Genomic DNA, 21,139 nt, shown 5'->3' on the forward strand with positions numbered 1-21,139 from the left:
TTCTAGAAACGATCGCAAAACACAGCGTCAGGTTCCACCGAGACTCGAACTCGGATCGCTGGATTCAAAATCCAGAGTGCTAACCATTACACCATGGAACCGGATGCCTGTAGCGCTCTTAAATTCAGTGGTATCATGTAATTAAACCGATAAGATGCGATGTTATTACACGTATGGTCCTCAGGAAGTGTTTGCGTGGCTAATGAAGCAACCAAGTAGGCTGGAAGTGGAAGGAGCACCTTCGAATGTAGCGGGAATTCTTGCCAGTATTCGTACATGAAGTGATGTCGAAGGATCAGGTAATCAAAATCGCGAAACAGCCACTTTCGTATGGCGGATGCTTCGTGCTGGAAGCAGCCTAGCTATGAAAACAGCTATGGACACAGAGTACTGTCGAAAACTGCGTGCTGACACAGAACGCTACGTAGTGGGCGGATTGTTCGTGTCACGATAACATTTGCACTTCACACGGTCGAAATACTGTCACACAACTCAAGCAGCTCTTTCAGCATTCACATACACTGGTGTTCAGCACAGCGCATGTTGTAGGTGTCAGATTAAGAAACCTCTTTGAGAAAATGGTCCAGCTAGGATGCTGCAACTAGCAAGTGCGGCAAGATCTCAGTACGTGGAGGGGTGCAGACTTGCTTACTTGTGCGGCCTGTTGGTCTAGGGGTATGATTCCTGCTTTGGGTGCAGGAGGTCCCGGGTTCAAATCCCGGACAGGCCCTACTTTTCACTTTCGCGACAACCCAGCACAACGATAAACTTGCGAGTCTCTGAAAGTAAGCCATGCAGCAGGACAAACTGCATGTCGGGCCACCGGCCCATGAGACTCTCAGGTGCGTCTTATGGAAAGCAATCTACGTGGCAGGATTAAGCCGTCTCCGCTTACTTATATCTATACGTAAAGACTGGCACGTACAACGATTCTATTCGTTCCCCAGGAACTAGTACATCGCATGCAAGTTTGGTAAATGCATGCGCATGCAGCACCCAAAACGGTGAGATGTCTTTCCTGCGGGGAGGAACAGCTGAGGTCGTCGTCTCGCAGTTGAACCCCTTACGTCTCGTTATTAATCCTAGTAGCAAAAGCATAAGCATTTGGAGCGCTCCCCACTCACGTGTGGACTGCTATTAACACTTTGCATTTCATGATCCTAGTTAAATTTCTGCATATACAATTCCAACCACCGGCTCGTACACATTTCTAAAAACGATCGCAAAACACAGCGGCAGGTTCCACCGAGACTCGAACTCGGATCGCTGGATTCAAAGTCCAGAGTGCTAACCATTACACCATGGAACCGGGTGCCTGTAGCGCTCGTAAATTCAGTGGTATCATGTAATTAAGCCGATAAGATGCGATGTTATTACACGTATGGTCCTCAGGAAGTGTTTGCGTGGCTAATGAAGCAACCAAGTAGGCTGGAAGTGGAAGGAGCACCTTCGAATGTAGCGGGAATTCTTGCCAGTATTCGTACATGAAGTGATGTCGAAGGATCAGGTAATCAAAATGGCGAAACAGCCACTTTCGTATGGCGGATGCTTCGTGCTGGAAGCAGCCTAGCTATGAAAACAGCTATGGACACAGAGTACTGTCGAAAACTGCGTGCTGACACAGAACGCTACGTAGTGGGCGGATTGTTCGTGTCACGATAACATTTGCACTTCACACGGTCGAAATACTGTCACACAACTCAAGCAGCTCTTTCAGCATTCACATACACTGGTGTTCAGCACAGCGCATGTTGTAGGTGTCAGATTAAGAAACCTCTTTGAGAAAATGGTCCAGCTAGGATGCTGCAACTAGCAAGTGCGGCAAGATCTCAGTAGGTGGAGGGGTGCAGACTTGCTTACTTGTGCGGCCTGTTGGTCTAGGGGTATGATTCCTGCTTTGGGTGCAGGAGGTCCCGGGTTCAAATCCCGGACAGGCCCTAATTTTCACTTTCGCGACAACCCAGCACAACGATAAACTTGCGAGTCTCTGAAAGTAAGCCATGCAGCAGGACAAACTGCATGTCGGGCCACCGGCCCATGAGACTCTCAGGTGCGTCTTATGGAAAGCAATCTACGTGGCAGGATTAAGCCGTCTCCGCTTACTTATATCTATACGTAAAGACTGGCACGTACAACGATTCTATTCGTTCGCCAGGAACTAGTACATCGCATGCAAGTTTGGTAAATGCATGCGCATGCAGCACCCAAAACGGTGAGATGTCTTTCCTGCGGGGAGGAACAGCTGAGGTCGTCGTCTCGCAGTTGAACCCCTTACGTCTCGTTATTAATCCTAGTAGCAAAAGCATAAGCATTTGGAGCGCTCCCCACTCACGTGTGGACTGCTGTTAACACTTTGCATTTCATGATCCTAGTTAAATTTCTGCATATACAATTCCAACCACCGGCTCGTACACATTTCTAGAAACGATCGCAAAACACAGCGGCAGGTTCCACCGAGACTCGAACTCGGATCGCTGGATTCAAAGTCCAGAGTGCTAACCATTACACCATGGAACCGGATGCCTGTAGTGCTCGTAAATTCAGTGGTACCATGTAATTAAGCCGATAAGATGCGATGTTATTACACGTATGGTCCTCAGGAAGTGTTTGCGTGGCTAATGAAGCAACCAAGTAGGCTGGAAGTGGAAGGAGCACCTTCGAATGTAGCGGGAATTCTTGCCAGTATTCGTACATGAAGTGATGTCGAAGGATCAGGTAATCAAAATCGCGAAACAGCCACTTTCGTATGGCGGATGCTTCGTGCTGGAAGCAGCCTAGCTATGAAAACAGCTATGGACACAGAGTACTGTCGAAAACTGCGTGCTGACACAGAACGCGACGTAGTGGGCGGATTGTTCGTAACACGATAACATTTGCACTTCACACGGTCGAAATACTGTCACACAACTCAAGCAGCTCTTTCAGCATTCACATACACTGGTGTTCAGCACAGCGCATGTTGTAGGTGTCAGATTAAGAAACCTCTTTGAGAAAATGGTCCAGCTAGGATGCTGCAACTAGCAAGTGCGGCAAGATCTCAGTAGGTGGAGGGGTGCAGACTTGCTTACTTGTGCGGCCTGTTGGTCTAGGGGTATGATTCCTGCTTTGGGTGCAGGAGGTCCAGGGTCAAATCCCGGACAGGCCCTACTTTTCACTTTCGCGACAACCCAGCACTACGATAAACGTGCGAGTCTCTGAAAGTAAGCCATGCAGCAGGACAAACAGCATGTCGGGCCACCGGCCCATGAGACTCTCAGGTGCGTCTTATGGAAAGCAATCTACGTGGCAGGATTAAGCCGTCTCCGCTTACTTATATCTATACGTAAAGACTGGCACGTACAACGATTCTATTCGTTCCCCAGGAACTAGTACATCGCATGCAAGTTTGGTAAATGCATGCGCATGCAGCACCCAAAACGGTGAGAAGTCTTTTGTGCGGGGAGGAACAGCTGAGGTCGTCGTCTCGCAGTTGAACCCCTTACGTCTCGTTATTAATCCTAGTAGCAAAAGCATAAGCATTTGGAGCGCTCCCCACTCACGTGTGGACTGCTATTAACACTTTGCATTTCATGATCCTAGTTAAATTTCTGCATATACAATTCCAACCACCGGCTCGTACACATTTCTAGAAACGATCGCAAAACACAGCGGCAGGTTCCACCGAGACTCGAACTCGGATCGCTGGATTCAAAGTCCAGAGTGCTAACCATTACACCATGGAACCGGATGCCTGTAGCGCTCGTAAATTCAGTGGTATCATGTAATTAAGCCGATAAGATGCGATGTTATTACACGTATGGTCCTCAGGAAGTGTTTGCGTGGCTAATGAAGCAACCAAGTAGGCTGGAAGTGGAAGGAGCACCTTCGAATGTAGCGGGAATTCTTGCCAGTATTCGTACATGAAGTGATGTCGAAGGATCAGGTAATCAAAATGGCGAAACAGCCACTTTCGTATGGCGGATGCTTCGTGCTGGAAGCAGCCTAGCTATGAAAACAGCTATGGACACAGAGTACTGTCGAAAACTGCGTGCTGACACAGAACGCTACGTAGTGGGCGGATTGTTCGTGTCACGATAACATTTGCACTTCACACGGTCGAAATACTGTCACACAACTCAAGCAGCTCTTTCAGCATTCACATACACTGGTGTTCAGCACAGCGCATGTTGTAGGTGTCAGATTAAGAAACCTCTTTGAGAAAATGGTCCAGCTAGGATGCTGCAACTAGCAAGTGCGGCAAGATCTCAGTAGGTGGAGGGGTGCAGACTTGCTTACTTGTGCGGCCTGTTGGTCTAGGGGTATGATTCCTGCTTTGGGTGCAGGAGGTCCCGGGTTCAAATCCCGGACAGGCCCTACTTTTCACTTTCGCGACAACCCAGCACTACGATAAACTTGCGAGTCTCTGAAAGTAAGCCATGCAGCAGGACAAACTGCATGTCGGGCCACCGGCCCATGAGACTCTCAGGTGCGTCTTATGGAAAGCAATCTACGTGGCAGGATTAAGCCGTCTCCGCTTACTTATATCTATACGTAAAGACTGGCACGTACAACGATTCTATTCGTTCCCCAGGAACTAGTACATCGCATGCAAGTTTGGTAAATGCATGCGCATGCAGCACCCAAAACGGTGAGATGTCTTTCCTGCGGGGAGGAACAGCTGAGGTCGTCTTCTCGCAGTTGAACCCCTTACGTCTCGTTATTAATCCTAGTAGCAAAAGCATAAGCATTTGGAGCGCTCCCCACTCACGTGTGGACTTCTATTAACACTTTGCATTTCATGATCCTAGTTAAATTTCTGCATATACAATTCCAACCACCGGCTCGTACACATTTCTAGAAACGATCGCAAAACACAGCGTCAGGTTCCACCGAGACTCGAACTCGGATCGCTGGATTCAAAGTCCAGAGTGCTAACCATTACACCATGGAACCGGATGCCTGTAGCGCTCGTAAATTCAGTGGTATCATGTAATTAAGCCGATAAGATGCGATGTTATTACACGTATGGTCCTCAGGAAGTGTTTGCGTGGCTAATGAAGCAACCAAGTAGGCTGGAAGTGGAAGGAGCACCTTCGAATGTAGCGGGAATTCTTGCCAGTATTCGTACATGAAGTGATGTCGAAGGATCAGGTAATCAAAATGGCGAAACAGCCACTTTCGTATGGCGGATGCTTCGTGCTGGAAGCAGCCTAGCTATGAAAACAGCTATGGACACAGAGTACTGTCGAAAACTGCGTGCTGACACAGAACGCTACGTAGTGGGCGGATTGTTCGTGTCACGATAACATTTGCACTTCACACGGTCGAAATACTGTCACACAACTCAAGCAGCTCTTTCAGCATTCACATACACTGGTGTTCAGCACAGCGCATGTTGTAGGTGTCAGATTAAGAAACCTCTTTGAGAAAATGGTCCAGCCAGGATGCTGCAACTAGCAAGTGCGGCAAGATCTCAGTAGGTGGAGGGGTGCAGACTTGCTTACTTGTGCGGCCTGTTGGGGTATGATTCCTGCTTTGGGTGCAGGAGGTCCCGGGTTCAAATCCCGGACAAGCCCTACTTTTCACTTTCGCTACAACCCAGCACTACGATAAACTTGCGAGTCTCTGAAAGTAAGCCATGCAGCAGGACAAACTGCATGTCGGGCCACCGGCCCATGAGACTCTCAGGTGCGTCTTATGGAAAGCAATCTACGTGGCAGGATTAAGCCGTCTCCGCTTACTTATATCTATACGTAAAGACTGGCACGTACAACGATTCTATTCGTTCCCCAGGAACTAGTACATCGCATGCAAGTTTGGTAAATGCATGCGCATGCAGCACCCAAAACGGTGAGATGTCTTTCCTGCGGGGAGGAACAGCTGAGGTCGTCGTCTCGCAGTTGAAACCCTTACGTCTCGTTATTAATCCTAGTAGCAAAAGCATAAGCATTTGGAGCGCTCCCCACTCACGTGTGGACTGCTGTTAACACTTTGCATTTCATGATCCTAGTTAAATTTCTGCATATACAATTCCAACCACCGGCTCGTACACATTTCTAGAAACGATCGCAAAACACAGCGGCAGGTTCCACCGAGACTCGAACTCGGATCGCTGGATTCAAAGTCCAGAGTGCTAACCATTACACCATGGAACCGGATGCCTGTAGCGCTCGTAAATTCAGTGGTACCATGTAATTAAGCCGATAAGATGCGATGTTATTACACGTATGGTCCTCAGGAAGTGTTTGCGTGGCTAATGAAGCAACCAAGTAGGCTGGAAGTGGAAGGAGCACCTTCGAATGTAGCGGGAATTCTTGCCAGTATTCGTACATGAAGTGATGTCGAAGGATCAGGTAATCAAAATCGCGAAACAGCCACTTTCGTATGGCGGATGCTTCGTGCTGGAAGCAGCCTAGCTATGAAAACAGCTATGGACACAGAGTACTGTCGAAAACTGCGTGCTGACACTGAACGCTACGTAGTGGGCGGATTGTTCGTGTCACGATAACATTTGCACTTCACACGGTCGAAATACTGTCACACAACTCCAGCAGCTCTTTCAGCATTCACATACACTGGTGTTCAGCACAGCGCATGTTGTAGGTGTCAGATTAAGAAACCTCTTTGAGAAAATGGTCCAGCTAGGATGCTGCAACTAGCAAGTGCGGCAAGATCTCAGTAGGTGGAGGGGTGCAGACTTGCTTACTTGTGCGGCCTGTTGGTCTAGGGGTATGATTCCTGCTTTGGGTGCAGGAGGTCCAGGGTCAAATCCCGGACAGGCCCTACTTTTCACTTTCGCGACAACCCAGCACTACGATAAACGTGCGAGTCTCTGAAAGTAAGCCATGCAGCAGGACAAACAGCATGTCGGGCCACCGGCCCATGAGACTCTCAGGTGCGTCTTATGGAAAGCAATCTACGTGGCAGGATTAAGCCGTCTCCGCTTACTTATATCTATACGTAAAGACTGGCACGTACAACGATTCTATTCGTTCCCCAGGAACTAGTACATCGCATGCAAGTTTGGTAAATGCATGCGCATGCAGCACCCAAAACGGTGAGATGTCTTTCCTGCGGGGAGGAACAGCTGAGGTCGTCTTCTCGCAGTTGAACCCCTTACGTCCCGTTATTAATCCTAGTAGCAAAAGCATAAGCATTTGGAGCGCTACCCACTCACGTGTGGACTGCTATTAACACTTTGCATTTCATGATCCTAGTTAAATTTCTGCATATACAATTCCAACCACCGGCTCGTACACATTTCTAGAAACGATCGCAAAACACAGCGTCAGGTTCCACCGAGACTCGAACTCGGATCGCTGGATTCAAAGTCCAGAGTGCTAACCATTACACCATGAAACCGGATGCCTGTAGCGCTCTTAAATTCAGTGGTATCATGTAATTAAGCCGATACGATGCGATGTTATTACACGTATGGTCCTCAGGAAGTGTTTGCGTGGCTAATGAAGCAACCAAGTAGGCTGGAAGTGGAAGGAGCACCTTCGAATGTAGCGGGAATTCTTGCCAGTATTCGTACATGAAGTGATGTCGAAGGATCAGGTAATCAAAATCGCGAAACAGCCACTTTCGTATGGCGGATGCTTCGTGCTGGAAGCAGCCTAGCTATGAAAACAGCTATGGACACAGAGTACTGTCGAAAACTGCGTGCTGACACAGAACGCTACGTAGTGGGCGGATTGTTCGTGTCACGATAACATTTGCACTTCACACGGTCGAAATACTGTCACACAACTCAAGCAGCTCTTTCAGCATTCACATACACTGGTGTTCAGCACAGCGCATGTTGTAGGTGTCAGATTAAGAAACCTCTTTGAGAAAATGGTCCAGCTAGGATGCTGCAACTAGCAAGTGCGGCAAGATCTCAGTAGGTGGAGGGGTGCAGACTTGCTTACTTGTGCGGCCTGTTGGTCTAGGGGTATGATTCCTGCTTTGGGTGCAGGAGGTCCCGGGTTCAAATCCCGGACAGGTCCTACTTTTCACTTTCGCGACAACCCAGCACAACGATAAACTTGCGAGTCTCTGAAAGTAAGCCATGCAGCAGGACAAACTGCATGTCGGGCCACCGGCCCATGAGACTCTCAGGTGCGTCTTATGGAAAGCAATCTACGTGGCAGGATTAAGCCGTCTCCGCTTACTTATATCTATACGTAAAGACTGGCACGTACAACGATTCTATTCGTTCCCCAGGAACTAGTACATCGCATGCAAGTTTGGTAAATGCATGCGCATGCAGCACCCAAAACGGTGAGATGTCTTTCCTGCGGGGAGGAACTGCTGAGGTCGTCGTCTCGCAGTTGAACCCCTTACGTCTCGTTATTAATCCTAGTAGCAAAAGCATAAGCATTTGGAGCGCTCCCCACTCACGTGTGGACTGCTGTTAACACTTTGCATTTCATGATCCTAGTTAAATTTCTGCATATACAATTCCAACCACCGGCTCGTACACATTTCTAGAAACGATCGCAAAACACAGCGGCAGGTTCCACCGAGACTCGAACTCGGATCGCTGGATTCAAAGTCCAGAGTGCTAACCATTACACCATGGAACCGGATGCCTGTAGCGCTCGTAAATTCAGTGGTACCATGTAATTAAGCCGATAAGATGCGATGTTATTACACGTATGGTCCTCAGGAAGTGTTTGCGTGGCTAATGAAGCAACCAAGTAGGCTGGAAGTGGAAGGAGCACCTTCGAATGTAGCGGGAATTCTTGCCAGTATTCGTACATGAAGTGATGTCGAAGGATCAGGTAATCAAAATCGCGAAACAGCCACTTTCGTATGGCGGATGCTTCGTGCTGGAAGCAGCCTAGCTATGAAAACAGCTATGGACACAGAGTACTGTCGAAAACTGCGTGCTGACACAGAACGCTACGTAGTGGGCGGATTGTTCGTGTCACGATAACATTTGCACTTCACACGGTCGAAATACTGTCACACAACTCAAGCAGCTCTTTCAGCATTCACATACACTGGTGTTCAGCACAGCGCATGTTGTAGGTGTCAGATTAAGAAACCTCTTTGAGAAAATGGTCCAGCTAGGATGCTGCAACTAGCAAGTGCGGCAAGATCTCAGTAGGTGGAGGGGTGCAGACTTGCTTACTTGTGCGGCCTGTTGGTCTAGGGGTATGATTCCTGCTTTGGGTGCAGGAGGTCCCGGGTTCAAATCCCGGACAGGCCCTACTTTTCACTTTCGCGACAACCCAGCACTACGATAAACTTGCGAGTCTCTGAAAGTAAGCCATGCAGCAGGACAAACTGCATGTCGGGCCACCGGCCCATGAGACTCTCAGGTGCGTCTTATGGAAAGCAATCTACGTGGCAGGATTAAGCCGTCTCCGCTTACTTATATCTATACGTAAAGACTGGCACGTACAACGATTCTATTCGTTCCCCAGGAACTAGTACATCGCATGCAAGTTTGGTAAATGCATGCGCATGCAGCACCCAAAACGGTGAGATGTCTTTCCTGCGGGGAGGAACAGCTGAGGTCGTCTTCTCGCAGTTGAACCCCTTACGTCTCGTTATTAATCCTAGTAGCAAAAGCATAAGCATTTGGAGCGCTCCCCACTCACGTGTGGACTGCTATTAACACTTTGCATTTCATGATCCTAGTTAAATTTCTGCATATACAATTCCAACCACCGGCTCGTACACATTTCTAGAAACGATCGCAAAACACAGCGTCAGGTTACACCGAGACTCGAACTCGGATCGCTGGATTCAAAGTCCACAGTGCTAACCATTACACCATGGAACCGGATGCCTGCAGCGCTCGTAAATTCAGTGGTATCATGTAATTAAGCCGATAAGATGCGATGTTATTACACGTATGGTCCTCAGGAAGTGTTTGCGTGGCTAATGAAGCAACCAAGTAGGCTGGAAGTGGAAGGAGCACCTTCGAATGTAGCGGGAATTCTTGCCAGTATTCGTACATGAAGTGATGTCGAAGGATCAGGTAATCAAAATCGCGAAACAGCCACTTTCGTATGGCAGATGCTTCGTGCTGGAAGCAGCCTAGCTATGAAAACAGCTATGGACACAGAGTACTGTCGAAAACTGCGTGCTGACACAGAACGCTACGTAGTGGGCGGATTGTTCGTGTCACGATAACATTTGCACTTCACACGGTCGAAATACTGTCACACAACTCAAGCAGCTCTTTCAGCATTCACATACACTGGTGTTCAGCACAGCGCATGTTGTAGGTGTCAGATTAAGAAACCTCTTTGAGAAAATGGTCCAGCTAGGATGCTGCAACTAGCAAGTGCGGCAAGATCTCAGTAGGTGGAGGGGTGCAGACTTGCTTACTTGTGCGGCCTGTTGGTCTAGGGGTATGATTCCTGCTTTGGGTGCAGGAGGTCCCGGGTTCAAATCCCGGACAGGCCCTACTTTTCACTTTCGCGACAACCCAGCACTACGATAAACTTGCGAGTCTCTGAAAGTAAGCCATGCAGCAGGACAAACTGCATGTCGGGCCACCGGCCCATGAGACTCTCAGGTGCGTCTTATGGAAAGCAATCTACGTGGCAGGATTAAGCCGTCTCCGCTTACTTATATCTATACGTAAAGACTGGCACGTACAACGATTCTATTCGTTCCCCAGGAACTAGTACATCGCATGCAAGTTTGGTAAATGCATGCGCATGCAGCACCCAAAACGGTGAGATGTCTTTCCTGCGGGGAGGAACAGCTGAGGTCGTCTTCTCGCAGTTGAACCCCTTACGTCTCGTTATTAATCCTAGTAGCAAAAGCATAAGCATTTGGAGCGCTCCCCACTCACGTGTGGACTGCTATTAACACTTTGCATTTCATGATCCTAGTTAAATTTCTGCATATACAATTCCAACCACCGGCTCGTACACATTTCTAGAAACGATCGCAAAACACAGCGTCAGGTTCCACCGAGACTCGAACTCGGATCGCTGGATTCAAAGTCCAGAGTGCTAACCATTACACCATGGAACCGGATGCCTGTAGCGCTCGTAAATTCAGTGGTATCATGTAATTAAGCCGATAAGATGCGATGTTATTACACGTATGGTCCTCAGGAAGTGTTTGCGTGGCTAATGAAGCAACCAAGTAGGCTGGAAGTGGAAGGAGCACCTTCGAATGTAGCGGGAATTCTTGCCAGTATTCGTACATGAAGTGATGTCGAAGGATCAGGTAATCAAAATGGCGAAACAGCCACTTTCGTATGGCGGATGCTTCGTGCTGGAAGCAGCCTAGCTATGAAAACAGCTATGGACACAGAGTACTGTCGAAAACTGCGTGCTGACACAGAACGCTACGTAGTGGGCGGATTGTTCGTGTCACGATAACATTTGCACTTCACACGGTCGAAATACTGTCACACAACTCAAGCAGCTCTTTCAGCATTCACATACACTGGTGTTCAGCACAGCGCATGTTGTAGGTGTCAGATTAAGAAACCTCTTTGAGAAAATGGTCCAGCCAGGATGCTGCAACTAGCAAGTGCGGCAAGATCTCAGTAGGTGGAGGGGTGCAGACTTGCTTACTTGTGCGGCCTGTTGGGGTATGATTCCTGCTTTGGGTGCAGGAGGTCCCGGGTTCAAATCCCGGACAAGCCCTACTTTTCACTTTCGCTACAACCCAGCACTACGATAAACTTGCGAGTCTCTGAAAGTAAGCCATGCAGCAGGACAAACTGCATGTCGGGCCACCGGCCCATGAGACTCTCAGGTGCGTCTTATGGAAAGCAATCTACGTGGCAGGATTAAGCCGTCTCCGCTTACTTATATCTATACGTAAAGACTGGCACGTACAACGATTCTATTCGTTCCCCAGGAACTAGTACATCGCATGCAAGTTTGGTAAATGCATGCGCATGCAGCACCCAAAACGGTGAGATGTCTTTCCTGCGGGGAGGAACAGCTGAGGTCGTCGTCTCGCAGTTGAACCCCTTACGTCTCGTTATTAATCCTAGATGCAAAAGCATAAGCATTTGGAGCGCTCCCCACTCACGTGTGGACTGCTGTTAACACTTTGCATTTCATGATCCTACTTAAATTTCTGCATATACAATTCCAACCACCGGCTCGTACACATTTCTAGAAACGATCGCAAAACACAGCGGCAGGTTCCACCGAGACTCGAACTCGGATCGCTGGATTCAAAGTCCAGAGTGCTAACCATTACACCATGGAACCGGATGCCTGTAGCGCTCGTAAATTCAGTGGTACCATGTAATTAAGCCGATAAGATGCGATGTTATTACACGTATGGTCCTCAGGAAGTGTTTGCGTGGCTAATGAAGCAACCAAGTAGGCTGGAAGTGGAAGGAGCACCTTCGAATGTAGCGGGAATTCTTGCCAGTATTCGTACATGAAGTGATGTCGAAGGATCAGGTAATCAAAATCGCGAAACAGCCACTTTCGTATGGCGGATGCTTCGTGCTGGAAGCAGCCTAGCTATGAAAACAGCTATGGACACAGAGTACTGTCGAAAACTGCGTGCTGACACAGAACGCTACGTAGTGGGCGGATTGTTCGTGTCACGATAACATTTGCACTTCACACGGTCGAAATACTGTCACACAACTCAAGCAGCTCTTTCAGCATTCACATACACTGGTGTTCAGCACAGCGCATGTTGTAGGTGTCAGATTAAGAAACCTCTTTGAGAAAATGGTCCAGCTAGGATGCTGCAACTAGCAAGTGCGGCAAGATCTCAGTAGGTGGAGGGGTGCAGACTTGCTTACTTGTGCGGCCTGTTGGTCTAGGGGTATGATTCCTGCTTTGGGTGCAGGAGGTCCAGGGTCAAATCCCGGACAGGCCCTACTTTTCACTTTCGCGACAACCCAGCACTACGATAAACGTGCGAGTCTCTGAAAGTAAGCCATGCAGCAGGACAAACAGCATGTCGGGCCACCGGCCCATGAGACTCTCAGGTGCGTCTTATGGAAAGCAATCTACGTGGCAGGATTAAGCCGTCTCCGCTTACTTATATCTATACGTAAAGACTGGCACGTACAACGATTCTATTCGTTCCCCAGGAACTAGTACATCGCATGCAAGTTTGGTAAATGCATGCGCATGCAGCACCCAAAACGGTGAGATGTCTTTCCTGCGGGGAGGAACAGCTGAGGTCGTCTTCTCGCAGTTGAACCCCTTACGTCCCGTTATTAATCCTAGTAGCAAAAGCATAAGCATTTGGAGCGCTACCCACTCACGTGTGGACTGCTATTAACACTTTGCATTTCATGATCCTAGTTAAATTTCTGCATATACAATTCCAACCACCGGCTCGTACACATTTCTAGAAACGATCGCAAAACACAGCGTCAGGTTCCACCGAGACTCGAACTCGGATCGCTGGATTCAAAGTCCAGAGTGCTAACCATTACACCATGAAACCGGATGCCTGTAGCGCTCTTAAATTCAGTGGTATCATGTAATTAAGCCGATAAGATGCGATGTTATTACACGTATGGTCCTCAGGAAGTGTTTGCGTGGCTAATGAAGCAACCAAGTAGGCTGGAAGTGGAAGGAGCACCTTCGAATGTAGCGGGAATTCTTGCCAGTATTCGTACATGAAGTGATGTCGAAGGATCAGGTAATCAAAATCGCGAAACAGCCACTTTCGTATGGCGGATGCTTCGTGCTGGAAGCAGCCTAGCTATGAAAACAGCTATGGACACAGAGTACTGTCGAAAACTGCGTGCTGACACAGAACGCTACGTAGTGGGCGGATTGTTCGTGTCACGATAACATTTGCACTTCACACGGTCGAAATACTGTCACACAACTCAAGCAGCTCTTTCAGCATTCACATACACTGGTGTTCAGCACAGCGCATGTTGTAGGTGTCAGATTAAGAAACCTCTTTGAGAAAATGGTCCAGCTAGGATGCTGCAACTAGCAAGTGCGGCAAGATCTCAGTAGGTGGAGGGGTGCAGACTTGCTTACTTGTGCGGCCTGTTGGTCTAGGGGTATGATTCCTGCTTTGGGTGCAGGAGGTCCCGGGTTCAAATCCCGGACAGGCCCTACTTTTCACTTTCGCGACAACCCAGCACTACGATAAACTTGCGAGTCTCTGAAAGTAAGCCATGCAGCAGGACAAACTGCATGTCGGGCCACCGGCCCATGAGACTCTCAGGTGCGTCTTATGGAAAGCAATCTACGTGGCAGGATTAAGCCGTCTCCGCTTACTTATATCTATACGTAAAGACTGGCACGTACAACGATTCTATTCGTTCCCCAGGAACTAGTACATCGCATGCAAGTTTGGTAAATGCATGCGCATGCAGCACCCAAAACGGTGAGATGTCTTTCCTGCGGGGAGGAACAGCTGAGGTCGTCTTCTCGCAGTTGAACCCCTTACGTCTCGTTATTAATCCTAGTAGCAAAAGCATAAGCATTTGGAGCGCTCCCCACTCACGTGTGGACTGCTATTAACACTTTGCATTTCATGATCCTAGTTAAATTTCTGCATATACAATTCCAACTACCGGCTCGTACACATTTCTAGAAACGATCGCAAAACACAGCGGCAGGTTCCACCGAGACTCGAACTCGGATCGCTGGATTCAAAGTCCAGAGTGCTAACCATTACACCATGGAACCGGATGCCTGTAGCGCTCGTAAATTCAGTGGTATCATGTAATTAAGCCGATAAGATGCGATGTTATTACACGTATGGTCCTCAGGAAGTGTTTGCGTGGCTAATGAAGCAACCAAGTAGGCTGGAAGTGGAAGGAGCACCTTCGAATGTAGCGGGAATTCTTGCCAGTATTCGTACATGAAGTGATGTCGAAGGATCAGGTAATCAAAATCGCGAAACAGCCACTTTCGTATGGCGGATGCTTCGTGTTGGAAGCAGCCTAGCTATGAAAACAGCTATGGACACAGAGTACTGTCGAAAACTGCGTGCTGACACAGAACGCTACGTAGTGGGCGGATTGTTCGTGTCACGATAACATTTGCACTTCACACGGTCGAAATACTGTCACACAACTCAAGCAGCTCTTTCAGCATTCACATACACTGGTGTTCAGCACAGCGCATGTTGTAGGTGTCAGATTAAGAAACCTCTTTGAGAAAATGGTCCAGCTAGGATGCTGCAACTAGCAAGTGCGGCAAGATCTCAGTAGGTGGAGGGGTGCAGACTTGCTTACTTGTGCGGCCTGTTGGTCTAGGGGTATGATTCCTGCTTTGGGTGCAGGAGGTCCCGGGTTCAAATCCCGGACAGGCCCTACTTTTCACTTTCGCGACAACCCAGCACAACGATAAACTTGCGAGTCTCTGAAAGTAAGCCATGCAGCAGGACAAACTGCATGTCGGGCCACCGGCCCATGAGACTCTCAGGTGCGTCTTATGGAAAGCAATCTACGTGGCAGGATTAAGCCGTCTCCGCTTACTTATATCTATACGTAAAGACTGGCACGTACAACGATTCTATTCGTTCCCCAGGAACTAGTACATCGCATGCAAGTTTGGTAAATGCATGCGCATGCAGCACCCAAAACGGTGAGATGTCTTTCCTGCGGGGAGGAACTGCTGAGGTCGTCGTCTCGCAGTTGAACCCCTTACGTCTCGTTATTAATCCTAGTAGCAAAAGCATAAGCATTTGGAGCGCTCCCCACTCACGTGTGGACTGCTGTTAACACTTTGCATTTCATGATCCTAGTTAAATTTCTGCATATACAATTCCAACCACCGGCTCGTACACATTTCTAGAAACGATCGCAAAACACAGCGGCAGGTTCCACCGAGACTCGAACTCGGATCGCTGGATTCAAAGTCCAGAGTGCTAACCATTACACCATGGAACCGGATGCCCGTAGCGCTCGTAAATTCAGTGGTACCATGTAATTAAGCCGATAAGATGCGATGTTATTACACGTATGGTCCTCAGGAAGTGTTTGCGTGGCTAATGAAGCAACCAAGTAGGCTGGAAGTGGAAGGAGCACCTTCGAATGTAGCGGGAATTCTTGCCAGTATTCGTACATGAAGTGATGTCGAAGGATCAGGTAATCAAAATCGCGAAACAGCCACTTTCGTATGGCGGATGCTTCGTGCTGGAAGCAGCCTAGCTATGAAAACAGCTATGGACACAGAGTACTGTCGAAAACTGCGTGCTGACACAGAACGCTACGTAGTGGGCGGATTGTTCGTGTCACGATAACATTTGCACTTCACACGGTCGAAATACTGTCACACAACTCAAGCAGCTCTTTCAGCATTCACATACACTGGTGTTCAGCACAGCGCATGTTGTAGGTGTCAGATTAAGAAACCTCTTTGAGAAAATGGTCCAGCTAGGATGCTGCAACTAGCAAGTGCGGCAAGATCTCAGTAGGTGGAGGGGTGCAGACTTGCTTACTTGTGCGGCCTGTTGGTCTAGGGGTATGATTCCTGCTTTGGGTGCAGGAGGTCCCGGGTTCAAATCCCGGACAGGCCCTACTTTCGCGACAACCCAGCACTACGATAAACTTGCGAGTCTCTGAAAGTAAGCCATGCAGCAGGACAAACTGCATGTCGGGCCACCGGCCCATGAGACTCTCAGGTGCGTCTTATGGAAAGCAATCTACGTGGCAGGATTAAGCCGTCTCCGCTTACTTATATCTATACGTAAAGACTGGCACGTACAACGATTCTATTCGTTCCCCAGGAACTAGTACATCGCATGCAAGTTTGGTAAATGCATGCGCATGCAGCACCCAAAACGGTGAGATGTCTTTCCTGCGGGGAGGAACAGCTGAGGTCGTCTTCTCGCAGTTGAACCCCTTACGTCTCGTTATTAATCCTAGTAGCAAAAGCATAAGCATTTGGAGCGCTCCCCACTCACGTGTGGACTGCTATTAACACTTTGCATTTCATGATCCTAGTTAAATTTCTGCATATACAATTCCAACTACCGGCTCGTACACATTTCTAGAAACGATCGCAAAACACAGCGGCAGGTTCCACCGAGACTCGAACTCGGATCGCTGGATTCAAAGTCCAGAGTGCTAACCATTACACCATGGAACCGGATGCCTGTAGCGCTCGTAAATTCAGTGGTATCATGTAATTAAGCCGATAAGATGCGATGTTATTACACGTATGGTCCTCAGGAAGTGTTTGCGTGGCTAATGAAGCAACCAAGTAGGCTGGAAGTGGAAGGAGCACCTTCGAATGTAGCGGGAATTCTTGCCAGTATTCGTACATGAAGTGATGTCGAAGGATCAGGTAATCAAAATCGCGAAACAGCCACTTTCGTATGGCGGATGCTTCGTGCTGGAAGCAGCCTAGCTATGAAAACAGCTATGGACACAGAGTACTGTCGAAAACTGCGTGCTGACACAGAACGCTACGTAGTGGGCGGATTGTTCGTGTCACGATAACATTTGCACTTCACACGGTCGAAATACTGTCACACAACTCAAGCAGCTCTTTCAGCATTCACATACACTGGTGTTCAGCACAGCGCATGTTGTAGGTGTCAGATTAAGAAACCTCTTTGAGAAAATGGTCCAGCTAGGATGCTGCAACTAGCAAGTGCGGCAAGATCTCAGTAGGTGGAGGGGTGCAGACTTGCTTACTTGTGCGGCCTGTTGGTCTAGGGGTATGATTCCTGCTTTGGGTGCAGGAGGTCCCGGGTTCAAATCCCGGCCAATCCCTACTTTTCACTTTCGCGACAACCCAGCACAACGATAAACTTGCGAGTCTCTGAAAGTAAGCCATGCAGCAGGACAAACTGCATGTCGGGCCACCGGCCCATGAGACTCTCAGGTGCGTCTTATGGAAAGCAATCTACGTGGCAGGATTAAGCCGTCTCCGCTTACTTATATCTATACGTAAAGACTGGCACGTACAACGATTCTATTCGTTCCCCAGGAACTAGTACATCGCATGCAAGTTTGGTAAATGCATGCGCATGCAGCACCCAAAACGGTGAGATGTCTTTCCTGCGGGGAGGAACTGCTGAGGTCGTCGTCTCACAGTTGAACCCCTTACGTCTCGTTATTAATCCTAGTAGCAAAAGCATAAGCATTTGGAGCGCTCCCCACTCACGTGTGGACTGCTGTTAACACTTTGCATTTCATGATCCTAGTTAAATTTCTGCATATACAATTCCAACCACCGGCTCGTACACATTTCTAGAAACGATCGCAAAACACAGCGGCAGGTTCCACCGAGACTCGAACTCGGATCGCTGGATTCAAAGTCCAGAGTGCTAACCATTACACCATGGAACCGGATGCCCGTAGCGCTCGTAAATTCAGTGGTACCATGTAATTAAGCCGATAAGATGCGATGTTATTACACGTATGGTCCTCAGGAAGTGTTTGCGTGGCTAATGAAGCAACCAAGTAGGCTGGAAGTGGAAGGAGCACCTTCGAATGTAGCGGGAATTCTTGCCAGTATTCGTACATGAAGTGATGTCGAAGGATCAGGTAATCAAAATCGCGAAACAGCCACTTTCGTATGGCGGATGCTTCGTGCTGGAAGCAGCCTAGCTATGAAAACAGCTATGGACACAGAGTACTGTCGAAAACTGCGTGCTGACACAGAACGCTACGTAGTGGGCGGATTGTTCGTGTCACGATAACATTTGCACTTCACACGGTCGAAATACTGTCACACAACTCAAGCAGCTCTTTCAGCATTCACATACACTGGTGTTCAGCACAGCGCATGTTGTAGGTGTCAGATTAAGAAACCTCTTTGAGAAAATGGTCCAGCTAGGATGCTGCAACTAGCAAGTGCGGCAAGATCTCAGTAGGTGGAGGGGTGCAGACTTGCTTACTTGTGCGGCCTGTTGGTCTAGGGGTATGATTCCTGCTTTGGGTGCAGGAGGTCCCGGGTTCAAATCCCGGACAGGCCCTACTTTCGCGACAACCCAGCACTACGATAAACTTGCGAGTCTCTGAAAGTAAGCCATGCAGCAGGACAAACTGCATGTCGGGCCACCGGCCCATGAGACTCTCAGGTGCGTCTTATGGAAAGCAATCTACGTGGCAGGATTAAGCCGTCTCCGCTTACTTATATCTATACGTAAAGACTGGCACGTACAACGATTCTATTCGTTCCCCAGGAACTAGTACATCGCATGCAAGTTTGGTAAATGCATGCGCATGCAGCACCCAAAACGGTGAGATGTCTTTCCTGCGGGGAGGAACAGCTGAGGTCGTCTTCTCGCAGTTGAACCCCTTACGTCTCGTTATTAATCCTAGTAGCAAAAGCATAAGCATTTGGAGCGCTCCCCACTCACGTGTGGACTGCTATTAACACTTTGCATTTCATGATCCTAGTTAAATTTCTGCATATACAATTCCAACCACCGGCTCGTACACATTTCTAGAAACGATCGCAAAACACAGCGTCGGGTTCCACCGAGACTCGAACTCGGATCGCTGGATTCAAAGTCCAGAGTGCTAACCATTACACCATGGAACCGGATGCCTGTAGCGCTCGTAAATTCAGTGGTATCATGTAATTAAGCCGATAAGATGCGATGTTATTACACGTATGGTCCTCAGGAAGTGTTTGCGTGGCTAATGAAGCAACCAAGTAGGCTGGAAGTGGAAGGAGCACCTTCGAATGTAGCGGGAATTCTTGCCAGTATTCGTACATGAAGTGATGTCGAAGGATCAGGTAATCAAAATGGCGAAACAGCCACTTTCGTATGGCGGATGCTTCGTGCTGGAAGCAGCCTAGCTATGAAAACAGCTATGGACACAGAGTACTGTCGAAAACTGCGTGCTGACACAGAACGCTACGTAGTGGGCGGATTGTTCGTGTCACGATAACATTTGCACTTCACACGGTCGAAATACTGTCACACAACTCAAGCAGCTCTTTCAGCATTCACATACACTGGTGTTCAGCACAGCGCATGTTGTAGGTGTCAGATTAAGAAACCTCTTTGAGAAAATGGTCCAGCCAGGATGCTGCAACTAGCAAGTGCGGCAAGATCTCAGTAGGTGGAGGGGTGCAGACTTGCTTACTTGTGCGGCCTGTTGGGGTATGATTCCTGCTTTGGGTGCAGGAGGTCCCGGGTTCAAATCCCGGACAAGCCCTACTTTTCACTTTCGCTACAACCCAGCACTACGATAAACTTGCGAGTCTCTGAAAGTAAGCCATGCAGCAGGACAAACTGCATGTCGGGCCACCGGCCCATGAGACTCTCAGGTGCGTCTTATGGAAAGCAATCTACGTGGCAGGATTAAGCCGTCTCCGCTTACTTATATCTATACGTAAAGACTGGCACGTACAACGATTCTATTCGTTCCCCAGGAACTAGTACATCGCATGCAAGTTTGGTAAATGCATGCGCATGCAGCACCCAAAACGGTGAGATGTCTTTCCTGCGGGGAGGAACAGCTGAGGTCGTCTTCTCGCAGTTGAACCCCTTACGTCTCGTTATTAATCCTAGTAGCAAAAGCATAAGCATTTGGAGCGCTCCCCACTCACGTGTGGACTGCTATTAACACTTTGCATTTCATGATCCTAGTTAAATTTCTGCATATACAATTCCAACCACCGGCTCGTACACATTTCTAGAAACGATCGCAAAACACAGCGGCAGGTTCCACCGAGACTCGAACTCGGATCGCTGGATTCAAAGTCCAGAGTGCTAACCATTACACCATGGAACCGGATGCCTGTAGCGCTCGTAAATTCAGTGGTATCATGTAATTAAGCCGATAAGATGCGATGTTATTACACGTATGGTCCTCAGGAAGTGTTTGCGTGGCTAATGAAGCAACCAAGTAGGCTGGAAGTGGAAGGAGCACCTTCGAATGTAGCGGGAATTCTTGCCAGTATTCGTACATGAAGTGATGTCGAAGGATCAGGTAATCAAAATGGCGAAACAGCCACTTTCGTATGGCGGATGCCTCGTGCTGGAAGCAGCCTAGCTATGAAAACAGCTATGGACACAGAGTACTGTCGAAAACTGCGTGCTGACACAGAACGCTACGTAGTGGGCGGATTGTTCGTGTCACGATAACATTTGCACTTCACACGGTCGAAATACTGTCACACAACTCAAGCAGCTCTTTCAGCATTCACATACACTGGTGTTCAGCACAGCGCATGTTGTAGGTGTCAGATTAAGAAACCTCTTTGAGAAAATGGTCCAGCCAGGATGCTGCAACTAGCAAGTGCGGCAAGATCTCAGTAGGTGGAGGGGT

At 48.5% G+C, this 21,139-nt stretch overlaps 27 non-coding genes across 27 annotated transcripts; 10 read left to right on the forward strand and 17 right to left on the reverse strand.

Annotated features, from left to right (window-relative positions):
* Nucleotides 1-29: 29 nt before the first annotated feature.
* Trnaq-uug lies at nt 30-101 on the reverse strand. Its single transcript has one exon. It is a non-coding gene; the product is annotated as a tRNA-Gln (tRNA).
* A 557-nt stretch (nt 102-658) lies between these two features.
* Nucleotides 659-730, forward strand: Trnap-ugg. The gene has a single exon. It is a non-coding gene; the product is annotated as a tRNA-Pro (tRNA).
* A 507-nt stretch (nt 731-1,237) lies between these two features.
* Trnaq-uug lies at nt 1,238-1,309 on the reverse strand. Its single transcript has one exon. It is a non-coding gene; the product is annotated as a tRNA-Gln (tRNA).
* A 557-nt stretch (nt 1,310-1,866) lies between these two features.
* Nucleotides 1,867-1,938, forward strand: Trnap-ugg. Its single transcript has one exon. It is a non-coding gene; the product is annotated as a tRNA-Pro (tRNA).
* Nucleotides 1,939-2,445: 507 nt separating this feature from the next.
* Trnaq-uug lies at nt 2,446-2,517 on the reverse strand. Its single transcript has one exon. It is a non-coding gene; the product is annotated as a tRNA-Gln (tRNA).
* A 1,135-nt stretch (nt 2,518-3,652) lies between these two features.
* On the reverse strand, nt 3,653-3,724 carry Trnaq-uug. The gene has a single exon. It is a non-coding gene; the product is annotated as a tRNA-Gln (tRNA).
* Nucleotides 3,725-4,281: 557 nt separating this feature from the next.
* Trnap-ugg lies at nt 4,282-4,353 on the forward strand. The gene has a single exon. It is a non-coding gene; the product is annotated as a tRNA-Pro (tRNA).
* Nucleotides 4,354-4,860: 507 nt separating this feature from the next.
* On the reverse strand, nt 4,861-4,932 carry Trnaq-uug. Its single transcript has one exon. It is a non-coding gene; the product is annotated as a tRNA-Gln (tRNA).
* A 1,130-nt stretch (nt 4,933-6,062) lies between these two features.
* On the reverse strand, nt 6,063-6,134 carry Trnaq-uug. Its single transcript has one exon. It is a non-coding gene; the product is annotated as a tRNA-Gln (tRNA).
* A 1,135-nt stretch (nt 6,135-7,269) lies between these two features.
* Trnaq-uug lies at nt 7,270-7,341 on the reverse strand. The gene has a single exon. It is a non-coding gene; the product is annotated as a tRNA-Gln (tRNA).
* A 557-nt stretch (nt 7,342-7,898) lies between these two features.
* On the forward strand, nt 7,899-7,970 carry Trnap-ugg. Its single transcript has one exon. It is a non-coding gene; the product is annotated as a tRNA-Pro (tRNA).
* A 507-nt stretch (nt 7,971-8,477) lies between these two features.
* On the reverse strand, nt 8,478-8,549 carry Trnaq-uug. The gene has a single exon. It is a non-coding gene; the product is annotated as a tRNA-Gln (tRNA).
* A 557-nt stretch (nt 8,550-9,106) lies between these two features.
* Trnap-ugg lies at nt 9,107-9,178 on the forward strand. Its single transcript has one exon. It is a non-coding gene; the product is annotated as a tRNA-Pro (tRNA).
* A 1,136-nt stretch (nt 9,179-10,314) lies between these two features.
* Nucleotides 10,315-10,386, forward strand: Trnap-ugg. Its single transcript has one exon. It is a non-coding gene; the product is annotated as a tRNA-Pro (tRNA).
* Nucleotides 10,387-10,893: 507 nt separating this feature from the next.
* Trnaq-uug lies at nt 10,894-10,965 on the reverse strand. The gene has a single exon. It is a non-coding gene; the product is annotated as a tRNA-Gln (tRNA).
* Nucleotides 10,966-12,095: 1,130 nt separating this feature from the next.
* Nucleotides 12,096-12,167, reverse strand: Trnaq-uug. Its single transcript has one exon. It is a non-coding gene; the product is annotated as a tRNA-Gln (tRNA).
* Nucleotides 12,168-13,302: 1,135 nt separating this feature from the next.
* Nucleotides 13,303-13,374, reverse strand: Trnaq-uug. Its single transcript has one exon. It is a non-coding gene; the product is annotated as a tRNA-Gln (tRNA).
* Nucleotides 13,375-13,931: 557 nt separating this feature from the next.
* Trnap-ugg lies at nt 13,932-14,003 on the forward strand. Its single transcript has one exon. It is a non-coding gene; the product is annotated as a tRNA-Pro (tRNA).
* A 507-nt stretch (nt 14,004-14,510) lies between these two features.
* Nucleotides 14,511-14,582, reverse strand: Trnaq-uug. Its single transcript has one exon. It is a non-coding gene; the product is annotated as a tRNA-Gln (tRNA).
* Nucleotides 14,583-15,139: 557 nt separating this feature from the next.
* Nucleotides 15,140-15,211, forward strand: Trnap-ugg. Its single transcript has one exon. It is a non-coding gene; the product is annotated as a tRNA-Pro (tRNA).
* A 507-nt stretch (nt 15,212-15,718) lies between these two features.
* Nucleotides 15,719-15,790, reverse strand: Trnaq-uug. Its single transcript has one exon. It is a non-coding gene; the product is annotated as a tRNA-Gln (tRNA).
* Nucleotides 15,791-16,347: 557 nt separating this feature from the next.
* Trnap-ugg lies at nt 16,348-16,419 on the forward strand. The gene has a single exon. It is a non-coding gene; the product is annotated as a tRNA-Pro (tRNA).
* A 500-nt stretch (nt 16,420-16,919) lies between these two features.
* On the reverse strand, nt 16,920-16,991 carry Trnaq-uug. The gene has a single exon. It is a non-coding gene; the product is annotated as a tRNA-Gln (tRNA).
* A 1,136-nt stretch (nt 16,992-18,127) lies between these two features.
* Nucleotides 18,128-18,199, reverse strand: Trnaq-uug. The gene has a single exon. It is a non-coding gene; the product is annotated as a tRNA-Gln (tRNA).
* Nucleotides 18,200-18,756: 557 nt separating this feature from the next.
* Nucleotides 18,757-18,828, forward strand: Trnap-ugg. The gene has a single exon. It is a non-coding gene; the product is annotated as a tRNA-Pro (tRNA).
* Nucleotides 18,829-19,328: 500 nt separating this feature from the next.
* Trnaq-uug lies at nt 19,329-19,400 on the reverse strand. The gene has a single exon. It is a non-coding gene; the product is annotated as a tRNA-Gln (tRNA).
* Nucleotides 19,401-20,530: 1,130 nt separating this feature from the next.
* Nucleotides 20,531-20,602, reverse strand: Trnaq-uug. The gene has a single exon. It is a non-coding gene; the product is annotated as a tRNA-Gln (tRNA).
* Between the last annotated feature and the right edge of the window lie 537 nt (nt 20,603-21,139).

Source organism: Schistocerca americana, chromosome 2 (assembly GCF_021461395.2).
Source record: "Schistocerca americana isolate TAMUIC-IGC-003095 chromosome 2, iqSchAmer2.1, whole genome shotgun sequence".
NCBI classification, from domain to species: Eukaryota; Metazoa; Arthropoda; class Insecta; order Orthoptera; family Acrididae; genus Schistocerca; species Schistocerca americana.